At 40.7% G+C, this 8,475-nt stretch overlaps 1 protein-coding gene across 5 annotated transcripts in view; it reads left to right on the top strand.

Annotated features, from left to right (window-relative positions):
• Positions 1 to 8,475, top strand: part of gab1 (GRB2-associated binding protein 1) — a 64,479-nt gene that overhangs the window by 31,616 nt on the left and 24,388 nt on the right. The gene's annotated exons all lie outside the window — the stretch shown is intronic.

The following is an 8,475-nucleotide window of genomic DNA, read 5'->3' as shown; positions in this document are numbered from 1 at the left end:
CTCTGGTGCAAATTACTGACCTCTGTCATCATTTTAAGTGGGGGAACTTGCACAATCGGTGGCTGACTAAATACTTTTTTGCCCCACTGTATATATAAATAAACATTCAAATACAGCATTATACTTTGACTTTAAGGCACACAGTGTGGTGATCGCAGGTAGATGGAACTCTCCAGCAGCACCGTGTCGAACAGCTTTTCAGGAGGAAATCGTGCTTTGTGCGCTGCTCAGAAGAGCTGCAGCTACTACAATATTTTTTTCATAACTGTCACCATCAAGTGTCTTTATTTTTTAATTAAATATTCAAGTAGATCTAAAAGATATCCTTCGAGTGCTCCCTTTTTTCCCAACGGGTTGTGACAATGGGTTGATTGGGCACAGATTTTACACCGGATGCTCTTCCCGACGGCAATCTTTCTATTTATCCCGGTTTGCAATCGGCACTGCGACTGCGCTGCCGTGTGACCACAGAGGCAGGGCTTGTGTGTCCTCCCAGTCTTGGGCTGGGAATCTTCCACATGGAAGGTGAACGCGTTAAACACCGAACCATGGAGTCACTTTACATATTTCTTTCTTAATATTTGTGTATATAATAAAATTTACGATGTTGATATTGACGTCCCTGTTGGATAATTATTGATATTTTGTCCTAATTATCACTTAAAGGGTTTCATGCAGACACTGAACATATGCAGTGTGTTGCAGCTGAATAACGATAAACTGTAAAAGTAAAAATAGTTACACCGAGATTTATTTATTTATTTGAATATCAAGTGGAATACGTTGTGGTACTTCCATATTTCTGTACGTGTAGCGCTTACTGCAGCTCTCCTGGTCCCACCCCCACTGATTTAGAAGTGGCAACTATGAAGGTCTGGGACAACCTGATTACACTGAAAAGGAAGTCGGAGGAGGGAGAGGTTACAAACTGCAGACCCTCACACACACTGCACCACATGATAAAGGCAAAAGGCGCAAACAACAACAAAAACAGCGCCACACACACTTCACCATCAAGAAATACTGCAGAATACTGCTAAGAAACTTTTGTACTACAGATGTGCAGCTTCCAAGGTAGGGGCACTATTTTTAGCCAGTCATGGACAATCTGTACTTCAAGCTCTGGAATTCTGTATTTTTTTTAAATCTTTTTTTTTTTTTCTTCAGTCTTGATGATGATATTTGGGCTAGAAGGTTTGCCATACAGCGTAACTGGAATACCTGAAAATCATCTTTTTCCTTCATATAGCAGTGCTGCAGGAAAATTAGTTTTCATAAGTTCATCAAAGCTTATTTGTAATGCGCAAATAACAATCCCTGCTCATTTTATGGATCCATGTATGAAATTGAAGTCATGAAGGAAGAAGAGCTTTCTTCGTGCCTTCTTTTACGCATGCAGTCTGTATAAATTAGAATGAAATACAAAGAAAGAGCTGGTTTTAAAACATTAATGACATCCTTCATTGGGCTGTCTTTAAAAACAATTTCTCAAGAAGACATTTAGAGAAAATCTCATCATCTGTAATTCACCAAGATCCAACTTGAATGCTGAATTAATCAGAATTTCCGTCCAAACTTAATGTCCTGTCATTCGGCGCTTGTGCTCTGTCAGGTTTAACTGAAATGGCAGCAGATTTTTCATCAAATAAGATTAAATATTAAGACCGAGGCAAAGATGTATTGGTAGATCCTTTGTTAGAAGCTCAACATTAAAGCTAAGAATGTTTTTAAAATCTTAGTGAAGCAGCCGTGAGACACAAAGAAAGTCTTCTTTAGAATCCAAACTTTTCCTAATCCTAACTTTTCTACTCTCCACTGTCTCTTTGCTATCTGCTAACAGGTGTCATGTTTGAGTGAAATGAATGCTAAACAAAAATCTTGATAAAGTTGGCAATGCTACTTATTTGATGGCTGAAAAGAATTAAAGAGGCGCCTTTGCGTGTCAGTAATATTAGAAGAAAACACCTATGTACTAGCTCTTTCTGCTCTTTGTGTAGGAAATTGTCTTTTTTTTGTATGGTTTTTATGCTTATGGAGGACTCGCTGTTGCACTGGCCATCTGCTGTGCCAGCTGTTCACTTTGGGTCATTGCATTAGATTGGTCTAACAATACTCCAGCTTGCATGACCATGATTCACCAGCGTAATCACCAGTGTTTACCTGGAAGTCCGACACTGGTCATAACGTTAGCTGGCTATTAGCAACCGCTCACTGACCGTGGACCTCGGTCATGCACAGCTTTCCAGGAGGTCCCCTCTCTTTCCAGCAGGCGGAGGGGCAGATGACGTTGGCTGAACGGCCTCACTTAGCCAAAGGCCATGCACTCTTACTGGTACGTTAGCTGCCCTCTGCAGTGCTCAGGGATGTAAAAATAGCTGTTTAGCAAGAATCTCAGTCATGTCTCACCAACAAAGACTGATTTATACAAGTTGCAGCACCAAGCATAGAGAAGCTTTTGTCCCTCCCCTCCTACTCCTTTTGCAGACCTCGTCACCAAGGCCGTGAGTGCCAAAATCTCTGACGCTCTTGACACTCTTCTCTTAAAACAGCCTTTGTTCAGCAAAGTATAAAGGACGTGATAGCGAGACTCAGGGAAGCAGTGTGGTCTCTAAAAATTTGCGCATTTGTTTACCGCATTTCAGTAAGATCGCAGTGTCATGGAAATGTTTTGTAGTAGTTTGTTTGCCTTTCTGCGTCAGCGATCGCAATTTCATAATAATCAGGCATTTAACCCAAATAGCTGAAAATGTCACAGGGACTCTGTGAAATTCGCTCCTTCGGTTTTTTCCCCCCAAACTCGATTTGAAAATTGATAACTATTAAAATAAAACTGGCCAGCATTTGGCAGCACAGAGGAAACAGTGTTACTGTTTTGGGGTTGCTGTAGTGTGACCTTTCTCTGACTCCACTTAATCACAAGAATTTCCATATTAGTTATGCATATCAACAGTGGAAGAAATACTCGTTCAGATACGCGACATGCTTAAGTGTTTACACAGGAGCGGCTTTAATTGTTTGGATTGAAGCTAGAATTTGATTAGATCGACATATCCTCTTTTACAGCACTAAGGATTGAATTTCATGTATAATTTCCTCATGAACACCAAGTAAGATTAGAGCATCTAATACATCTAATTTTTCTTTCCTCACCTCCCTCCAGGCACCCTTAGAATGAGACAACTCTGAAAAGTACACAAATCAATACAGACACACTGGTTACTGCAGTACATTTAATTTCCTGCTGTGGAAAGATTTATCGTGCGAGTGTGAGGCTAATACAAGGATTTTTTTTTTTTTAATATTATATGAAATAACTAATAAGAGATGTGTTTTCTATGTGGTCATAAAAATTGAGTCTGGTGGTGATTTTTGGCAGATAAAAGAGAATTATTTACTTTTTTTTTTTGTTTGTTTGTTTTTTTTTCTTTTTCATATTATCACCAAAATCTTGACCTTCTCTCTTTCTCCCTCAGCTTCACCTCGTGCGTATCCCGTGCCCCATCTCTCCTTCAGCTCTAAACCTCACACTGTGGTTTTTTTCTTCTTCTTCTTTTTCTGAACAAACAGAGAAGCTGTCTTAGACGAGATGAGTCAGTGCAGCTGGGGTGCAGGTCATTTACCCGCAGCCCACTCAGATGGGACAGATGGCTCAACCAGTCGCATGCTGCTTGGTGTTAACTGTGCACCCAGAGCTAAGCTAAAGCTAACGCTGAGTGCAAAGGGTTCAGCTAATCACAGATCTATAGGTAGAAGTGAAAAATGCACAGGTGATGACTCAATAGCTCAAGACGGGAGTTCGGTATAACGATAGAAACTACGTTTACTTGTTTACTTGACTGTAGGTTAGTGAGGTACTGAGTTTTCTTTTTACAGCAAAGGTCATGTGTGAAATCCTGACACAGCACGGCTCAGCTATGGTTACATGTTTGAGGCTGAGGCTTAAAATTGACAGAAGGCCAAAAAAAAGACCAGGATATAGCTGAATACAAATGTGGCACGGTTTGTGCACAGAACAACCAGGAAGCTGACTTTCAGATTGCATGTGCCACTTTTTTTTTCTTGTTTATTTTACCGTGTCCCTTGTTCTCCAATGTGGTTTGGATCATGACGATGACAAAACAGCCTCACGCCAGGACTGAAAGGTTCAGCTTTGCATTGTGATATTAAGGTTAAAGGATATTTCTGGTGTTTCCTGTAAATGTCGCCGTTGTGACTCTGTGAGTCTTTACTTGACATTCTCTGCCTGTGATTCAGAGATTGGGGGTGATCAAGAATTTATGCAAAACACATGATTTTTAACATCACCTTTTTTCCCCGCCACTTGTCTATTGAGTCTGACCTAAAATAAACACAGTAAGTAGCCACCCTGGAAGACACTTTACTGCGAACTGTGTTAGAGATTAAATTTAAAGGCAGCGTCTTATAATAACTGTTCTTAGGATGACATATTAATGCTTACTAACATTTGTGCTGTTTTTCAGCACAGCACAAATACATTTCCTGGATTCTCACAGTCATAATTTATTTAAAACTAGAGTATTCTCCAGCAGCCCCCCCTTTCCTTCAAAACAGGAAAGTGAATGGGATTTGTTTGCATGCTGTCTGTGCAGATGTTTTGATTGTGTGCATATGCAGCACTTTTTCTTTTTTTTCTTCTTTTGACTAGTTGGCAGTTCAACTTTAATGTTACTAGTTGGAGAGCTGCTAATGCTCTGACCCAAAGTTTCTGATGTTTGGGGTCGACGTTTTTCAATTTGTAGTTTTAGGAGTTTGTTTAATTCACAGCAAGTTAATGAAATGTTAACTGCTCTTTCCCTGTGTTCTGTCTTTGGCTGTTTCGCTGAGTCTTTGCAACACTGTTTTTTTTTTTTTGTTTGTTTGTTTTTTTTTAAATAAATCAGCAGTTTGAGGCTTAGGTACGTTATGAGTCATTTGGACTGAAACTTGTCTTTGGTCTGTTGCTTGACTTTAGTAATGTTACCAATCCTGAGGATTAACATTACCTTTACTTGGATTGCTTTTTGCGCTGGTACTTTCAGTTTCTGGTATTTTATTTGTCTTTTGACACCACATATATTCAAGTTTATTTTTCTGCTGGCAATCCAGATTTACATGCCCTCAGGTTCACAACTTTGGAACCATTAAGTTCACCAGCAGTAGTAGTAGTAGTAGTAAGGTATGTTTTGGTCTTTTTTCCTCTGATTTGAGCGTTTGGCTGCTCTCACTAAAGTAGTGGTAATAAAAGCACTGCTTATTTGTTTCAGTCAGAGGGTGCAGCCCTTCAGCATAGTGTTGTAATCAGTTATTGTAAGTGTCCTTTTGGCCTCCTGACAATTGACTTTGGTACACTGCATTTAATATGCATAGTCACGACTTGTGCTTGCATTACCACTGATCGGCACACATTAAACACTGACAAACTCTCCCTGAAGCAGAAATAACTCTTCACATGTTGTCCAACAGATTTATTAGTGAGACGGCACACCTTACTGTGTCCTGAACAAACGACGTTATGTAACATCCCGACTGCCCATGTGCAACTGTAGATTCACATAGGCCTTCCTCTCTGTCATTTACCATTAGGCATATGGAGGAGTTTAAGTATGCAGCTTAACAGCCTGTGATGAGAGTACATTTGCATTAGCAATTAGGGCACTTAAAGGCCTTTAAAGCTACATTAAGCTATCTAAACCATGAAGCGCAATTAGCCTTTTAAGCGTAGTAAAGCTGGAGTTGCTGGAGCTTGAGTGTTGTTGGCAGGGTGCTTCACTAGCAGCCAGTTTCACAAATTCAGAGTAATAAATTACATCAAATTCTTGTACTCTGAGTACTATTTCAGCATTTAGTCAAGTTTGGCAGCAGCAGCATGGAAAAGCACATAGCTCAGAAGTGTGTATTTATTTAAATCATACTGCATTTGGGAGCTTAGTCTTTAATCAACACACTGTGGTATCATTTTGGTTCAGTCATTTCTTCCTCTGTTATGGACTTTGGCATAACTTGGTAACTAGCAATACTTTCCCCAACTAGCTTATTTCATGTGTTGGCATAGAAGTAAGATACTGAAATGTTACATAAGCAAATGCCAACAAGCTGAAACAGGGGATAGTGTCAGTATTGATACCAATCAATGCCTAAATGGCATAGTTTGTCTAATTGGCTTCCAGTGCAGTGGGAATGTTTCCAGACTCCTTCAAGTTGTTTCACTTTCCACATCAACAAGCTCAAACTGCCCGTGTTGGGTTAACATACTACAAAATAAAAGACTGACATTTCTGAAAAAACAAAAACGGATGAATGAAGCAAAAGCTACAGTTTGTCGTAGGCTGCAGCCTCCACCATCAGAGGTCTGCAGGTGCAGGCTGGTTTCATATATGCTCTCAAAAGACCAGCATGGAGATACAGGTTGAGAGGAAGAGTCCTGGTCCCTCCACAGACCCATCTAACGAATTCCGATTATGGCTTCCTCTAGGTAAATCATGTAGCTCTCTTTCTGTCATCTTGAGATTACGTGTTTAGGTAGGCGCTGCACAATAAATAAAATCTAGGGTAGGCCTACCCTCTGTTGTGATTGATGCTAGAAGATACAGCTAATTTGCCTTTCACCATTTCTCTCTTTGTGGAATTAAATAGGACTGTAACATTTGCAGATTTCCCCCCACTTTATGCTCTTTCCCCACTTCTCTCCCCCACCCTTGCCTCCGTCATTCTCAGTGATGTTGGGTCAGGAGGGCTCTGACGGCAGCGTGACTCCACTCAGTTGGCATCTCTTTTCAAACTTCCCACCCTCCTTTCCTGTGTCACCATCTTAGTGAGCCCCTCAATGCCCCCTCTGTCTGCTCCTAGTAGGCTCCAGGCCCTGGGTGGGCAAATAGAGGGTCTCTTCCTGTGTCCCATCCCATCCTATCAGAAGGCTTACTTGGAGAAAACGGGTTGAGGGATGAACCACGGCTGGCAGGCACAGCTGCCATACCAAGGGAGCCCTCCCCATCCGGATCCAGCATCGTCCCATGCTGTCCCATTCCCAGCCCTGGAGCCACGAACACTAGACTTCTACAAGCTGAAGCGGGCTCTGTGGGTGAACTTCACAGTTCAGACTAGGACAGTGATTTAGAGAATGCTGGAATAGACATGCGTAGACCATGTAGTCATTAGGCACTGCAAGCAGTCTTAGATCAACTTGGATTTAGCCATGAATTGAACACAGCAGCAGCTACAATGGACTATACAAACCACAAAGCAGGACTAAAGACCCCATGATAGTCTTCATCAGCATCCACAGGAGGTGGGTAATAGTGGGCAGCAATCAATTGGCCTTGCACTCTTGTGTTGTTGTGCTTGTGTTGCCCATTTTGTCTGTGTACTGTACATGCACTAACGACAAGGATGTGCAGAATTTTTATATATTTTGTTTTCTTTTTCATCTCATATTTTATTGGAGGTAACATAACCCATCCTTTCTCAATTACTTTGGGGCTTAAAAGACTTTTAATTTATCAAAAAAAAGGCCCAGTTAAATCTCTGCATCACCAAAAGTTAAAAAACAAACAAAAACTGCACCATGCATTTGAAAGGATGAAAGGCAAGATGATTACTTGTAGCATTGTTCTATTCAATTTATATAAAGGTAAATCCAAAGGAAACTCACGGCTAGTGCTTGACTACACTGTCGCTCCCCATGCACTTTTAAAAAAGGAACACTTTTTAACACACTTAAATCTTAAATCGTTTCAGTCTGGTGGGAGGTAAATGAGAAATGTGATTACGGACCACTGCATGGTTTTTAACTTCTTTGTTGCAGTTCGTGCCAATATATTCCACAGTTCGTTGCACTGATTTGATTTCTACTTCTTTCATGTTGTCTTGTGTGCATAAACATGATTATGCATCCATGCCAGTGACATGAGGTGCGATTTAGGAGCTGTGTGAGGAGCTGGCCGTCAGGGATGCTAAGACCCTGGGTGGTGTTTTCATTTGTGTGTTATTAACTATGTAGGTGTTAATTTTTATTCATATGCCTAGGGCTGGCTGGGCAATGCAGATCTTTGGTAAAAAAAAAACAAAACAGTGCGAGTGTGTATAATTGTGCATAAGAAAAACTGTGTGAAATCCCACAGATGGAGGAGAGATGCTCTAGCTACCACACAGCTTGTCCTCCTAGAACCACTTCAGTCTGTGACCATGCTAATGTGGCAGTGCAGAAACACTGCGCACGGATTCATGGCAACACTGACTACTGCTTTTAACTGTGGCTGGCCCATAACACAGTATTGCATGTAGGTTTAAAACTGGCTTTTGTGTTTGCATCTGTTGTTACACTGTAAATACATAGTTTGAAATTATTATATTTTAACAATCTGTCCCAGGACTGAATCATCAATATTTTAACTGATATAATAACTCATTAGGGCTGCTCAATTAATCGAATTTTAATCACGATTACGATCTGGGCTTTCAACGATCATTAAAAATGAC

The sequence above is a fragment of the Pundamilia nyererei genome, unplaced genomic scaffold, assembly GCF_000239375.1.
Source record: "Pundamilia nyererei isolate P.nyererei 1_Seehausen unplaced genomic scaffold, PunNye1.0 scaffold00022, whole genome shotgun sequence".
NCBI classification, from domain to species: domain Eukaryota; kingdom Metazoa; phylum Chordata; class Actinopteri; order Cichliformes; family Cichlidae; genus Pundamilia; species Pundamilia nyererei.
Note: the sequence above shows the minus strand (reverse complement) of the source record. Positions and strands in the feature narration are given on the sequence as shown.